Raw genomic sequence first — 16,510 nt, 5'->3', positions numbered from 1 at the left:
TTCATCAGAGAAGGGAAACCTGGCTTTAAGCAGGTCCTAGCAAACAGGACTCAGCCTTATGTTGCCCAAATCTTGCCCTTGGGCTGGGCTATCTCCCTATCATCTTGGCTTTGAGGATGCTCTAGCGATATTTCATGCAGGGTCTCTAGAGCTGCTGTGCTTTCTTTTTATTACAGTGGGGCAACATTGTGCCCTCTAGCATGTTTGAAAGAAGGTTCGGGATGGTGGTGCTGATTTCTGGTCCAGCAAATTGCAAATTCTTTGGGCCCTAATTACCTGTCACCTCCAATTTGTGAGGGTATAGATACTTGACCCAGCTTGTCTGAGCCAGGAATGGGGTATTTTATGAGATCTCAGCTGTGTGCCCTGGGCTTTCAGCATCAGACTTGACAAGAGGAGGCCTCATGTTTGGTCTTGCACAGGCTGCTTTTGCTTGGCTGGATCACTTGCTGGGGCCTCTTCTCCAGAAAGGGAAGGAAGTTGCTGTAAAAAGCTTAAGGCTTATTTTAGGCTGTGTCATTCTTCTAATAACGAAGTCTAGAGGTCCCAGGAGCCTTAATGCTCTTCTTATCAGCCCCTCCCTTCTCTGGCAGTGAGGCAGATTCTTCTGAGTTTGAGTCTGACTTCCTCTGTCATTCTGTCCATCTTCTTATGCAACTTTCTTCTTCAGATATTGGCTGTCAGGGAGTTCTTCCCTCCTATTGTTTGCCAGCTCAGACGGACAGGTAGGCTGCTTCATGCCTAAAGACCCCCTCGCCTGTTTATTTCTGTCTGAACTGGCTTCTAAGCAGTCTCCCAGGCTAGATCACACACACACACACACACACACACACACACACACACACACACACACACACTTTCTTAAGCTTATCTGAAGAGTTTTTTCCTCGGCCCTCCCTCCTTCCTCTCTGAGACTGAAGTTGGATGATTCTTCGGTGCCTATTATTTCCCAGCCTAGACTTGCTGTCTATCTAGTCTCCAGAGGCAGTGTGTGATGTTAACAGAGCAAGTGCTCTGTGCTCATTTTACAGATTGAGGACCTGAGGCCACATCAGAGACATTTGATTTGCCCCGAACACTATCATTTGTGGTAAAGTGTTCACTTGGAGGCACACTTGGTGTGGCAACAGCCCAGCCTCACAGGAGAAGACCTAAAGGACTGGCAAGTCAGCCCTCAGTCACCCTACACAGTCCCTGTCAGCATCATGATGTTGGCAATCCCTTTGTAACCCCGAGGTATATAATAAGCCAGGCAACAAAGCTTGGGGGCCATCGTAATGCACCCAAGTCTGTGTGCCCCTCCCTTCCACATGCCCCTGGAGTTGGCAGCCTGCATGCCTGTCATGATGGGTGTCATCTTGGCAGGAAGCTCCGGACTTAAGACAGATGCCGGAAGCATGAGTCATCCTTGAGTATGGACAGCGGGCACAGGAAAGACCCCCAGCTTCCTCCTCCACACCTGCAGTGAAGGTCAGAGGCAAGGAGAAGGCCCCCTTGGTGCCTCCCCATAGCAGCCCATTTGCCACCTCCTGGAGGTGGCAAAGTGATTACCTAGCAACCAGGCCCTGCCCAAGTGGGTCACAGCTTATTACCAGCTCCTCAACAAAGAGAAAGATTGCTCAACCCAGGCAAAGAGAAGTGAAAACAAGTTCACCAGGCAGGCATTCCCCCGCTGCCTCTCTCCCGCCTCCTGAGGCCATACTATATGACTGAGGAAAGTGGGGTGCAGGGCTGGGGTGTTCCCCAAAGCCATCCGCAGAGTTTATATTGGGAACTACCAGATGGCACCTGTTCCTCACTGGAACTTCAAAGTCTTTGTTGGAAAGGAGATATCCAGAAGACACAATGACCAAGAAGGACTCCAACCTTGGTCTCCTCCATCCTTATACTCTGGTTTCTTTTGCCTCCATTTCCAGGGAGTACTAGTGGGGGTCACCCACAGCTTCCATGTCCGTCTGGACCAAGCATGGATGCAACCGCCTTGGGTTTCTGTAAGCATAGTGGCCACAGCCTGACGTTTCCAGATGTCATTACTAAATATTCAAGAAGTACAAAAGAAAGCTAAAGATAGAGTGCCTAGGGCTGGGAATATGGCCTACTGGCAAGAGTGCTTGCCTCGTATACATGAAGCCCTGGGTTCGATTCCTCAGTACCACATACATAGAAAAAAGCCGAAATGGTGCTAGGGCTCAAGAGGTAGAGTGCTAGCCTTGAGCAAAAAGAAGCCAGGGACAGTGCTCAGGCCCTGATTCCACGCCCCAGGACTGGCAACAAAAACAAAACAAATAAACAAAGATAGAGTGCCTAGAAAATGAGACAGCCTGGCTCATGGAATACAGCTGACTAGTTTATTTCTAAGAATTTCAGACCAGTCCCTAGAGATTGTGATCTCTAGAACCAGCATACCTCAACAGGGCCTTTTGTCTCACTCTTGAACTTTCTGCCTTTAGCCTGCCTCCTTGTCTAGCCTCTCTCTAAGACTTGTACCACCTTGAGTTCCTGCCCCTGCCCTACCCTCTCCTTTCTATCCAGAGCTCATTTACTTTGTGTAAAAGTGCCTCCCTTCTTGGTCTCCTAGAGGATTGGCATCTGCATGATTGTGTGTGTGTGTATGTGTGTGTGTACATGCACATATGTGTTGTGTTGTGCACGTGCGTGCCTTAGCTGGCATACTACCACTTTAGCCACACCTCCACTTGCAACTTTTTGCTGGCTAATTGACAATACAAGTCTCATGGACATTTCTGCCCAGGCTGGCATTGAACTGTGATCCTCAGATTTTGTAGTGGCTAGAATTACACACTTGAGCCACCAGTGCCTTTTGAGCGTGCCTATTGAGCGTGCCTTTTGAGCGTGTGGTCTTATTCTGGGTAAGTCTTGAAAGAAACTTATGCTAGACCTAGTGCTCAGGCCCAGTGTAGCCCACAAACTATTGAACAAGAGGCTGTTGGTTCTTCTACATCTGGCAGGAACTGTAGAAGTCTCCCCACCTGGTTCCTTCCTCCCACAGGCCACAAGAATAGAAACTGCTTAAAAAAATAAAGTTGGCCTTGTGGATGGAAGTATATTAGGTAGGTTGGCTGAAAGATTGTTCTGGGTTTTAGAGAAAAAAATATCAAACTGTCCTTTGAAGTCATACTGTCTTGATGAAGGAAGTAGATAAGAGCCTTGGCCAGAAATCCAGGTTTCCACCCTGCAGCGCTGCAAAAGATCTGGTATTAGGCAGGGCCCAGAAGCAAGATGGATTTCCAGACTCCAAACTGCTACCCATCAGCACACACAATACCATATTTGCATGCCAGGTGTTCAGATGAAGTCACAAGAAATCCCAAGAATCACCTCCTCAAGGAAATGTGGGGGCAGAATAGACTTACAAGGGGAGGCTGAGTAGTCTGCTGTTCTGAGCTTGCTTGCTGCTAATGTTGGAGCCCTTTTTTTTGGCCAGATCTGGGGCTTGAACTATCCCTTAGCCTTTTTGCTCAAGGCTGGCACTCCATTACATGAGCCACAGCTCCACTTACAGCTTTTTGTTGTTTAATTGGAGATGAGTCTCACAGACTTTCCTGTCTGGGCTGGCTACTTCGCACCTACATCCTCAGATCTCAGCCTTCTGAGTCGCTAAGGTTACAGACACAACCCCAGCACCTGGATCTTTTGCTTTGAGCCTGGGCTGTCACCTTCACAAAAGTGCACTGTCTTAGAGGCAAGACAGTCCAACCTAGGTCACGTGGCTGGGCCATGAGGGTTGTAAGGTGACAGCCGGAGGCCATACCACCCCAGTCCGTGGAGGAGGTGTGGTACATTAGTGGGACTGATGATGGAGAACTTTCTTCTCATCTGCATCTTCAATGTGACTCTTGCACTAGCTGAGTGAGCAAGCTGCTTCTCCTTCCTGGCTACTGGACTTGGGGAGGGAGTGTTTTTGAGGATTCATAATGGTGCTCATTGAGTTGATTCTCTTGCAGAAAGAGATTCTGAACTGTGTGTGTGTGTGTGTGTGTGTGTGTGTGTGTGTAAATGCTGATACTAGGGCTTGAATTCGGAGCCTGGGGTGCTGTCCCTGAACTTCTTTTGCTCAAGGCTAGTGCTCTACCACTTGAGCCACATCCCCACTTCCAGCTCTTTTTTTTGAGTAATGTATTAGAAATAAGAGCCTCACGAATTTTCCTGCCCTGGCTGGCTTCGAACCATGATCCTGAGAGCTCAGCCTCCTGGGTAGCTAGGGTTACAGGCGTGAGCCACGAGCACCCAGCTGAGATGCTGAACGGTGAAGTTAGATCCTTCAAGTCCAGGCCTTGGCCAAGGTCTAGCTGGAGCACTGAGCTGCAGAGAACATCACGGGAGCATCCAGGGCGCAGCTTCTCCATCCCAGGCGTGTGTTGTCAGGACTGAGGTATAACCAAGCTCACCCCATTGTCTTCTGCTGGGGTCAAGCCAGCCTGAGCCTTCTCCATGGTGGCCAGGTGCCCAGTGCTCGCAGGAGGAGGGAGGAGTAGAATCCAGACCCCGGGTGCAATCCAGGTTTGTGAAGGGACAAAAGAGGGCAGTGGCAGAAAGGAAAAGCACCATTGTTACTCCTAGAGGTGGGGGGAGACCTGAGATTCAGAAATTCTTGATGATAGCCAAGCGTTGGGATCTAGAGAAGAGACACCCTGTTCCTTCTCCAGCCGCAGGTGAGGACAGGCAGGCTGGGGAATGCCAGGGCTCCTTTAGCCCTTCTTAGTTTTGTCCCGCACCCTTGGAGCTTCCTTTCCAGGCTCTATGTCCTGTCCCAGAATTGCTCCAGGAAGCATCCTGGGTGTGCAGTACTCTTTTATCACAGCCATTTCCTGCCCTGTGGGTGTGGGGGTTACAGAAGGGATGGATGGCGCTTATCAGAGAAACCACTTGCCTCCCTTCCACCCTCTTCTGGAGTTGGCAGCGGCACTATCGCGCGTTCTCCGTGGAGCCTTCTTTGGGTCCTCCCAAACCAGGAGAGAAAATGTGTGTATTTGGGGGGAAGATAGGGTTTGGAGAAGATTAGACCGGCCAGTATTTCTGAGAAGAGCCAGGAAAGCTGCCTTGATGGGGTGAGTTTCCCAGGGAACCCCTTTTCCCAGTAGAGGGGTTGCAGGTTGAGGATGAGGATTGTCCGTGCCTCTTCTTGAACCCAGCTCTGCCCTCCACACCAGTGCTCTACCTACTGTGTATTTTTTCCGGGACAGGCTCTGTGAGGGCCACACTACCCCACTCTGGGATGCGATTCTTGGAGGTCAGCTGTCTGCTGGTGGCCCTGAGGCAGGAGAAAGCCCGGCTAATGTAGGCAAGGAGCCTCGGTGGCTGGAAGCTTTAGGGAGTCCTAAAAGAAAAGAAAAGAAAAGAAAAAGGCAACCATTGCTCTGCTTGTGGACTGCAGGAAGCTGGCCTCATTGTTACCACAAAGTGTCGTGGTGGGGTGAGTGATGGAGGAGGGATTGCCTGTGACAGAGGCTTTGTTCACGCTGGCTGCTGTTCCTGAGCATGGGACCAATAGATACTTGTAGCATGACCCTATCCCCTTGCAATTCAGAGCGCTGCCCAGATAGTAGAACTCTAACGGAAGGAAAAAAAGGAACTCTGAAGTTTCTGTTTTTGGTTTATTTGTTTTGTTTTTGTGCCAGTCCTGGGGTATGGACTCAGGGTCTGAGCACTGTCCCTGGCTTCTTTTTGCTCAAGGCTAACACTCTACCTCTTGAGCCACAGTGCCACTCCCGGCTTTTTTCTATATATGTGGTGCTGAGGAATCGAACCCAGGGCTTCATGTATACGAGGCGAGCACTTTTACCACTAGGCCATATTCCCAGCCCCAAGTTTCTCTTTTTGGGTGTTGTACTTTATCATTTATTTTTGTGGTGCTGGGGAATGAATTCTGACTCTTGTTTTGTTTTGTTTTTTTGCCAGTCCTGGGCCTTGGACTCAGGGCCTGAGCACTGTCCCTGGCTTCTTTTTGCTCAAGGTTAGCACTCTGCCACTTGAGCCACAGCGCCATTTCTGGCCATTTTCTATATATGTGGTGCTGGGGAATCGAACCCAGGGCTTCATGTATACAGGCAAGCGCTCTTGCCACTAGGCCATATTCCCAGCCCCGAATTCTGACTCTTATACATGCTAAGTAAGCACTCTACCCTGAAGCTTCTTGGCACCTCTTCATTACACATTCATGATTAGGCCCAGCATAGTGATACATGCCTGTAATTCCACCATTTGGAAGGCTAAAGTAAGAGGACTGACAGTTTGAGACAAGAGTGGAGCTGAATATAATTATAACATATCAGCCTTTTTTTTTTTTTTTCCCAGTCCTGGGGATTGAACTCCGGGCCTGGGCACTGTCCCTGGCTTCTTTTTGCTCAAGGCTAGCACTCTACCACTTGAGCCACAGCGCCACTTCTGGCTTTTTCTATATAGGTGGTGCTGAGGAATCTAACCCAGGGCTTCATGCATGCTAGGCAAGCACTCTACTGCTAAGCTGCATTCCCAGCCCACAAGTTATTGTTTTTCTTCTCTCTTTCTTTTATTTATTTTTTGTTGGTTGTGGGGCTTGAACTCAGGGCCTGGGCACTGTCATTGAGCCTCTCTGTGCTCAAAGCTAGCACTCTACCACTTGAGCCACAGTTCCACTTCCCTGTCTTCTTACAATTTACAAAAAATAATTGGAAGCAGCCAGTGGCTCACACCTGTAATCCTAACTTCTGAGAAGATTGAAAGCTGAGGATCATGGTTCAAAGCCATCTGGGGGCTGGGGATATAGCCTAGTGGCAAGAGTGCCTGCCTCGGATACACGAGGCCCTAGGTTCGATTCCCCAGCACCACATATACAGAAAACGGCCAGAAGCGGCGCTGTGGCTCAAGTGGCAGAGTGCTAGCCTTGAGCGGGAAGAAGCCAGGGACAGTGCTTAGGCCCTGAGTCCAAGGCCCAGGACTGGCCAAAAAAAAAAAAAAGCCATCTGGGCAAGACTTTGATCTCTAATTAACCACTAAAAAGCTGGAACTGCAGCTGTGACTTGCGTGGTACAGCACTAGCCTTGTACACAAAAGCTCAGGAACAACACTCAGGGCCTGAGTTCAAGTCCCAAGAACACCATTGAAAAAAAAAAAAGATGGGAAGCATTGCTCCATAAAAGATTCTTTAAGGCAAAACAGAATAGTTATTTAAAACTGAAAGGAAAGTAGCAAGACTCTCTATTGGGAGAGAATCTTCTGATTCTTAGAGCCCTTAGGTTGACTCAGAGTTGATGCTCAGTTGGGCAAACATGTATTGATGCCAGCTATACATAAGATACTGCCAGAGTAGAATAGAAGCAATGAATTAATGTGGTTCCTGTAACCTTTGAATTTAAAGTTTAAATGAGGGAGGCGGACACATACAAGTCTTTAGTTTCCCTGTGGGATCTTTATAAATATCGCTATATCCTGCTTGTGATCCAAATTAATTCATAGTCCCAAGAGAAGAGGGTGTATGATGAGATCAGGTTTGGGATCTCTGAATGCTATTTATGTCCAGGAGCCTGACCTTGGCCCCATAAAGAGGACACCCTAGATCTTATGCATTTAAATGCAGGAAGAAGATGTTGAGTCTGAGGTACCTTCCTTGTAGAAGAGCCAGGGAGTCAGTTGAATGTGTATTTTGCAGGTCTAGAAGTTGGGCTCTTCCATTTAGGAGGGCATGGTGCCACTGGAAGGTAACAAAGGCAAAAAAAAAGCGGGGGGGGGGGGGGAGTTGAGGACAGACCCTGCAGGATACACACAGAAGGAGAAGTAGAGAGCTGACATGGATAGGAAGGCTCAGAGAATCAAGAAAGTAAGATGACAGTGACTTGGAATGCAAAGTGGTCTTCTCCTGTAAGGGATACTGAGTCAAAGAGGGTGGAGGTAAGATTGCCTTCTTGCCTTTTGTTTCTTTTTGGTTTTGTGTGGAGACAATGTGGCCAAGGCTAATTGGAGATTAGAGTCTCACAGAGTTTCTTGTGTGGGCTGCTTTCAAACCACAATCCTCAGATCTCAGCCTCCTGAGTAGCTACTCAGGAATACAAGCGTGAGCCACCAGCACCAATTGAGGCTCTTGATCTGATTACTTCAGGCCATGTCATTCTGCCTCCTTCAGTGTGCTGGCTGGAGTTTATCAGTCTTGTTAGAGATGGTTTGATATTCTTTCCCAGGGGACAGGTATTGGCAGGGATCCCTTAGCTCCCTGGTAAGAATTGTTTACTTCAATCAAGATGGCACTACAAGTTTATACTCTAAACACATAGCAGCCAGACATAAAAAGATAAAAACGAAATTCTAAAAACAAGTCATGTTCTCCCCAGCACCTTTGCCACCCCTCCACCACACACAAATAGATAAGCCTCCCAGTGGATGAGAACGGAACAGACATGCCAAGAAGAAAGCAGGGCTGAAGCCACATGCCTGCTGGCCTCCGCGTCTGGGAGCAGAAAATTGGGATAACAGTGATAAAGTGTTCCATGCGAAGCCTGTAATCACTGCTAGCACACTGCTAGAACCCAGTGCTGGAAACGGAGCTAATGGAAGATGCTGAGCTGGGCGCCTATGGCTCACACCTATAATCCTGGTACTCAGCTACTCAAGAGGCTGAGCTCTAAGGATTCCAGTTCAAAGCCAGCCAGGGCAGGAAAGTCTGTAAGGCTATCTCCAATTAACCAGCAAAAAGCCAGAAGTGGAGCTGTGGCTTCAGTGGTTGAGTGCTAGCCTGGAGCACAAAAGCTCAAGGACATCAACCCAGGCTCTGAGTTCAGTCAAGCCCCAGAACTAGTACCAAAACCAAAAAGAAAGAGTAAAATACAAGAGATGAATCATTACAAACATATATACAGTTCTGAAACTCAGGAAGAAAAGTAATCTGAAACAAACAAACAAAAAACCAAACAGGTGGCCCTGGCATCTCAGCTGGTGTCTCAGACCTGTAACCCTAGCTGCTCGGGAGGCTGAAATCTGAGGATCATGGTTCCAAGCCAGCCCAAGCAGAAAAGTCCCTGTGAGACTCTTATCTCCAATTAACCACTCAAAAATCAGAAGTGGCGCTGTGACTCAAAGTGGTAGAGTCACTAGCCTTGAGCAAAAGAGCTCATGGACAGCACCCAAGCCCTGAGTTCAAGCCCCATAACCAAAAAAAAAAGAAGTTCAAGGAGAGATCCCAAGTCTAATGCATTCGCTCTCTTCTCTCTCTCTTTCTCTCTCTCTCTCTCTCATACACACACACACACACACACACACACACACACACACACACACACAGTATAGGTAAGGTTAGTCCCCAGGAACTTGGGAGACTGAGCTAGAAAAATCCTGAGTTTGGGGCTGGGAATATGGCCTAGTGGCAAGAGTGCTTGCCTCATATACATGAAGCCCTGGGTTCGATTCCCCAGCACCACATATATAGAAAACGACCAGAAGTGGTGCTGTGGCTCAAGTGGCAGAATGCTAGCCTTGAGCAAAAAGAAGCCAGGGACAGTGCTCAGGCCCTGAGTCCAAGCCCCAGGACTGGCAAAAAAAAAAAAAAAAAAAAGAAAATCCTGTGCAATGAGGACAATATCACAGATCCTATTTGAAAATTTTTGCTAGAAATGAAAAATTGTATTATTACAACTTGAGACAATAGATAACAGTAGTCTGGTCACTGAGAAATCCTGGAATTGGGAGATCATACTGAGGAATGCATCAAGAACACCCCTCCCCCCCACACAGACGCAGAGCACAGATAGAGAGCCTTTAGGACTGTGTCAGTAAGCATTTCTGATGTGAATAAAGGAAATAATAACTTTTAAAGGGATGATGACTAAGAATTCTAGATTTGAAGGAGTATGAACACCAGTCAAACTGAATATATAATCTGTCATGAGATATACTTACAGTGAAACTGCAGATACTGTTACCAGCGGTCACTGAGTGTGGTGGTACATACCTATAATCGCAGCACCAGGTAGCTGAAGCAACCTGGACTACATAGTAAGACCCTGTCTCAAAACAAAGAAACAAAAAGCAACGATCAGAGAGAAGGCTGGGGGTAGCTTGGTGGTAGAACCCTTGTCTAGCATGCTTTCAAGTCCCCAGAACTGCCAAAACAAAACAATTTTTTAAAAGTCAGAAAAAAAGAAGTCAAGGGATTGATATTAGACTGACAGGAAATATCTCATCAATGTTGGGTGTTAGAAGGTAATTGAGGCACATCACTTGAAGCTAATTGTCAACCTAGAGTATAATGTACAGCTGTCATTCAAGAATGAGGTGAGACTATATGATTTTGGTACACTGGATATTGTATATGTGCTTAAATGAGGGAGGGTGTAACAAAGAAGACAAGAAATGTACTCACTACCTTATTATGTAACTGTAACCCCTCTGTACATCACCTTGTCAATAAAGTTTAATTAAAAGAAAAAAGAATGAGGTGAGATAAAAATGTTTCTACACAAAAGCTCAGATATAGCCCTGAGTTCAAGCCCCAGGACTGGCCAACAAATGAATGAATGAATTAATTTAAAAATATGTATGTATTTGTGGACATAGTAAGACAGTTGAATCATGAACAAGCCCTTGCCAACAGGCTGCTAAAGATGTACTTCAATAAGAAGAAAAATAAGCTCATGGAGGAGCAACCAGGTGCTAGTGCCAACAGGAAACCCAGGAATTGGCACACTTTACCAGGCACAGTGGGCTATGGCCATAGTCCCAGCTACTCTGGAGGCTGAAGCTTGAGCTCAGAGAGTTTGAGGACAGCCAAGGTAACAACAGTAGTTTGATACTGTCTCTCAAAAAAGAAAAAAAAATTGATACATTGTATTGGTAAATTTAACCATTGTGGTATATTAGGATATTTTCTGTTCCAAGGAATAGGATAACCTACAGTGACTGAAACTATAAAAAGATTGAGACTGAGAGTGTAGCTCAGTGCTAGAGAGCATTCAGGAGGCCTTAGGTCTGGTTCACAGTACACACACACACACACAATCAAATTAGCTAATAATGAGAAGTGTGCAAGATAGGTAGTCCCAGGATTGGGTTGGTAGTCCAGTCTGGATATGAATCTTTCTCTTATACCATCTTCTGGGTATAGGATGTATCTCCTTGTGGTTATCTGGTTGCTGCAGCTCCAGACATTGTATTATTACTTTTTTTTTTTTTTTTGCCAGTCCTGGGGCTTGAACTCAGGGCCTGAACACTGTCCTTGAGCTTCTTCTGCTCAAGGCTAGCACTCTACCACTTGAGCCACAGCACCACTTCCGGCTTTTTCTTCTTTTTTTTGGCCAGTCCTGGGACTTGGACTCAGGGCCTGAGCACTGTCCCTGGCTTCTTTTTGCTCAAGGCTAGCACTCTGCCACTTGAGCCACAGCGCCACTTCTGGCCATTTTCTGTATATGTGGTGCTGGGGAATTGAACCTAGGGCCTCATGAATACAAGGCAGGCACTCTAGCCACTAGGCCATATCCCCAGACCCCGGCCTTTTCTGTTTATGTGGTACAGAGGAATTGAACCCAGGGCTTCATACATGCTAGGCAAGCACTCTACCACGAAGCCACATTCCCAGCTCCTGTATTGTCACCTTTTAACATCTCTAGCTGGAAAGCAGAAAGATGCTAGGAAAAAGGAAGCTTTATGTTAGGTTTTTAAAGTAGGTAGCTGGTAAAGGAGAACACAACGTGGTATTCAGGCAGGAGAGAAAAGTTTATTACTGAACTGCTGGCCTGTGGCCAAGATAGTCCATGGCCAGAGAGAAGGGAGAGAAGGGGCGACCCCCACCCAGCCCTGCCTTATCTAGGGCAGGGGCAGGGGTGTGGCCAGTGGATTAGGATATAACCTCAGGGAAAGGAGAGGTAACTGCCTCCAGGTCTGCTGGTTACCCAGGTAACTGGGTGGAGACTGAATGAGGTGGGGGGCATCTGCCTGTAGCCCTCCGGGAGAAGACCTTACACTTTCTCTCCAACATGCCTCCATTTTTTGAGAAGGAGAATTTTTCGTAGGCAGCCATAATCAGTATTTTCTTGGATCTCCGACCCAAGCTGGCCCATCCTAACAACAAGTCCTGCTAAAAAGAAACAGACTGGGCTGGGGATATAGCCTAGTGGCAAGAGTGCCTGCCTCGGATACACGAGGCCCTAGGTTCGATTCCCCAGCACCACATATACAGAAAACGGCCAGAAGTGGCGCTGTGGCTCAAGTGGCAGAGTGCTAGCCTTGAGCGGGAAGAAGCCAGGGACAGTGCTCAGGCCCTGAGTCCAAGGCCCAGGACTGGCCAAAAAAAAAAAAAAGAAACAGACTGGGTGTGGTTGCCTTAGACAAGTCTTGCCTGACCTCCTGGGTCTGGGTCTTTAGCTACCTCAACAAATAAGGATTCTGTTGGCAGGAAAAGAGAGTGACTGCAACCAAAGGTATCTCCACAGATGGCAAACACACACTCAAAAATTCAGTATTTGCTTGGGTATTTATAACCGATTTGTGTATTTGTTTGTTTTATGTGCACTGTCCATTAGCTTTTTCTGTTCAGGCTAGAGCTCTACCACTTGAGCCACAGCTCTACTTCCAGATTTTTGCTGGTTAATTGGAGGTAAGGGTCTCTCACACTTTTCTACCTTGGCTGGCTTTGAGCCTTGATCTTCAGATCTCAGGCTTCCTGAGTAGCTAAGGTTGCAAGAAAGAGCTACTAGCACCTGGCTTAATTTAAGTGTTCATCTTGGTCTTACTGTAGCCCAGGCTAGCCTTGAACTTATGATCCTTCTGTTTCAATAACCCAAGTGCCAGAATTATAGCCTTGTACCATCATACCATCTCAAAGATTCTTAATGTTGATAGTTTGTTGTTTTTGTTTTTTTTTTTCTGCCAGTCAGGGCTTGGACTCAGGGCCTTAGCACTGTCCCTGGCTTCTTTTTTGCTCAAGGCTAGCACTCTACCACTTGAGCCACTGTGCCACTTCCAGCTTTTTCTATATATGTGGTGCTGGGGAATTGAACCTAGGGCTTCATGTATGGGAGGCAAGCACTCTACCACTAAGCCATATTCCCAGCCCAAGATTCTTAATGTTGAAAACTGAAAAATCACAATTCTCAACTACATTATCAAGGAAGAATAAAGTAAAATAAAATAGAGTTTCATTGTTAAGTCCCACCAGTTTCTGTCTTTTTCTGAGAGAGTGACACTATTGACTTCATCAGGAAAATGCACATATGGTAATCTCCAAGAGAAGAAGATCATTGTTCCTAAACCAGGAAAGGAAAAAAAGTGGTAGGATTGGAGAAGACTTATCAGCCCATCTAAAGGAAAATAAAAATCTAAAGAAAAAAATTAGAGAAAAAAACAAAGTAAAACAATAACAAATGTGACTTTCCTTCTCCTAACCCCAGCCTCCTCTGCTGATTTTGTGTATGTGTGTGTGTTCTGGTTCTGAGCTTGAACTCAGGGCCTAAACACTGTCCCTGGGCTTCTTTTGCTCAAGGCTAGCACTCTACCACTTGAGCCACAGTGCCCACTTCCAGCTTTTTCTATATATGTGGTGCTGGGGAATTGAACCCAGGGCTTTGTGCATTCTAGGCAAGCACTCTATCACTAAGCCACAAGACTACTTCCCAGCCTGAGACTATTTCTTTAGGATACTACATGGATCCTCTTACAGTGAAGACTGATCACATATTTTTCTAGGAGTTAACTAGCCAGAGTTTAACCCTTAGATTTGAAGTGACATGCTAGCACTTGCTATCTGTGGTCTTCTGGCTACTAACTCCAAGTCACATCCTAGCTACTGGAGTCAAAAGGTCCAACTAGACATCAAACCAAGGAAAGCAGATCTAGAGGAGCAGAGGGTGTTCAAGGGTTAGTAATAGGGAATCGAAAGGGCCGTGGTGAGTCACTAGGCTAGCAGGAGCAGCCGTGCCAGAGGCCGGTGCCAGGATGTTGCAATGTGGTGACTTCAGTTAACCAAGCATGTGGAGGTGGAGCCGTGAGTGCTCAGACACACGGGGGACCTGCCTCACGAGGTTGGAGCGGGGTGTTACTAATGGATGAGCATTCTCACTCTTCCTCAAGATAACGCCTGCGCCTCACAGGGTATCTTCTGCCAGGGTTGGTGGATTCCCAGGTTTGCGGATGTTCTAGGTTGGCGTGCATCTCCAGGACAGGGAGCCTTTTGGTGATGTACCTCAGTTGGTTAGGAAAGCCTGTTTGGAAGGCTGCTGACCTCGTCCACCTGGGGCTCGTAGGAATACTAATTGACAGGCTATCCCTGAAAGTGCCCAGAAACTCTAAAAGGGTCTGTGGTTGGCTGCCTTTTTACAATGAGGCTCTGGGATGCGCCCGCAGGCTGTGTGTAAGTGGGTAGAAAGAGATGCTTGTCAGTCTTAGGCTCAGCTGTTTGGGGTTGGTGGTTTGTTGTTGTTTTTTTTTTTATTTTCCCCATCCCCCTGGTCTCAGAGCCTTATTTTTTGACATTTCATTTCTCTGCCTGTCCAACAAGGTTGTGATCAGCCGCGCTGCTCTGAGGCTGTGCTATCTCATGCTTTATTAGATTAATTCGATGGCTGGTCTCCTGTGATCCTACGGCTTTAAAGCCATCACAGCCTCCAAAACAGTCCCCCCTCTGTTCTTCCTCAGCACCTTGTGCTCCTCACTCAGTCCCTTGCTTGTTTTGCCTCCCCATCACCTGCATGCTGGCAGGACTGCCTTTGAGCTTTCATTGTTTCTTTGATCCCAGTTGCTGTCTAATCTTGTGCTTTCTTGATTGGTGGAAGTTGGGGGTGGGGGTGGGGGGACCTGTGAGTTTTTGCTACCCCAGCTGCCTCAGACTTCTCTGTTCTGGCTAGATTCCTCTGTTCGGCCTCAGCACAGCATGAAATTAACAAGATGCTCAGGGGATTATAGTTGCAGAGCCTCCTCAAATCTGCCAGATTTGTGACCATAAACCTCCAGTAAGACCATAGCTTTGAGCTGGGGGCGTAGCTTAGTGGTAGAATGCTTGCCTTGTCTTTGTGAGGCCCTAGGGTCAGTCCCAGAGCTGCCAAAGCACACTGAGAAAGAGAGGAGGGATAACTTTCCTGTCTCCTTCCCTTCCTGCCTCCCACCTCGCCGTTCCCTTTCTGTTTTTTTTTTATTTTATTTTATTTTTTTTTTTGAGACAAAATCTTATTCCGTTGCCTAGGCTGGTCTCACACGTGTAGAGTCAAACAGCTCTCCTGCCTCAACCCCCATGTGTCTGGAGCCACACCTGTGTACCACTCCAGACAACGGACTTTTTCTGTGTGCCCTTCTCTCTTGGGGGATTATCCCACATTTGGTTCCTCTGTAGGTTTTCAACCCCTACGATAAAGAGACCCATCTTGTTGTGTCGGACTCTCTGCTCTGCTCCCTCTTGCTTCTCAGCAATGCCGCTCCTCACTTGGTCTTCTTGCGTCATGCCCTTCTCCCTCTGATTCATTGCCATCAGTATAGTAGACACACATTGTGTAATAGCTTCCGCTCTAACCTCCAGCCCACGTTCAAATCTCACCATGTATGTGTATGTGAGTGTAGGGCGGGGGAGGGAGGAGCGGCCTTGCTATGTAGCCCAGGCTGGCCTAGAACATGCTATATATCCCCATCACCACCTGTAGTACTTTTTGAATTTTCTTTTCTTTTGCACTCAGGGCCTGGGCACTGTCCCTGAGCTTCTTTTTTCCTCAAGGCTAGCACTGTACTACTTGAGCCACAGCACCACTTCCAGCTTTTTCTGTTTATGTGGTGCTGAGGAATCGAACCCAGGGCTTCGTGCATGCTAGGCAAGCACTCTACCACTAGGCCACATTCCCAGCCACACCTATAGTACTTGTTGTTTTTTCCTTTTGCCCATACTGGGTGTGAACTCCAGCCTGAATCTCTGGACCAGCTGTTCTACTCATGGCTGGCCCTCTACCACCACTTAAGCTACACATCTCCACTTCCAGCTTTTGCTTTCTTTCCTTTTCCTGGTTAATTGGAGATAATCATCTATTGGATTTGAACCCCCTCCCCAGATAGATTGACCAAAGTAGGGGTGAGTGAGGGAAGACAGACAAAATGCTATCTATATCCAACCCCATTTTGGGGATACGGTTTAAGCTTTAAATCTGCTTAATGTATCAAGCAAGCAGAATGTGCTGACTGTAATTCAGTGACCCTAAATGCCTTTGGGTGAGAAACCATTCCTTCTCCCCCAAACCTGAGGAGGAAAGCAAGCGATCTCTGAGAATGTCTATGTACATGGAATGTCATCAAATAAGTCCAGGACAAAGCCTGGTGCACACTTTGTATCACTGGCCCACCCCACGTTCTGCTGTCAGCAAAGGGAAGTTTGCTAGCAAACGAGTTGTGATGGTTCAAGTTTTTGGGGCCAAGCCCCAAAAGTGAGGACATTTGCTTCTCTTCTCCAAGAGAAGACTGTGGAAGGGGGTGTGCAGAGCTTTCAACAAGGAGGCGAATGGAGTAGAGCTGCAAGGCCCAGAGCAGAGGTCAGAACCAGGGCTGTTCAGATTTGGAG

At 47.3% G+C, this 16,510-nt stretch overlaps 1 protein-coding gene and 1 long non-coding RNA gene across 2 annotated transcripts in view; one reads left to right on the top strand and one right to left on the bottom strand.

Moving 5' to 3' along the window:
- Window positions 1–16,510, top strand: part of St3gal2 (ST3 beta-galactoside alpha-2,3-sialyltransferase 2) — a 45,018-nt gene that overhangs the window by 17,078 nt on the left and 11,430 nt on the right. The gene's annotated exons all lie outside the window — the stretch shown is intronic.
- On the bottom strand, window positions 896–15,577 carry LOC125358198. Its single transcript, XR_007212280.1, has 3 exons — window positions 15,350–15,577; window positions 9,953–9,959; window positions 896–906 (listed from the first exon to the last, which is right to left on the bottom strand). It is a non-coding gene; the product is annotated as an uncharacterized LOC125358198 (long non-coding RNA).

The sequence above is a fragment of the Perognathus longimembris genome, chromosome 10 (genome assembly GCF_023159225.1).
Source record: "Perognathus longimembris pacificus isolate PPM17 chromosome 10, ASM2315922v1, whole genome shotgun sequence".
In the NCBI taxonomy this organism is placed as follows: Eukaryota; Metazoa; Chordata; class Mammalia; order Rodentia; family Heteromyidae; genus Perognathus; species Perognathus longimembris.
This window is presented reverse-complemented; position numbering and strand designations above follow the sequence as displayed.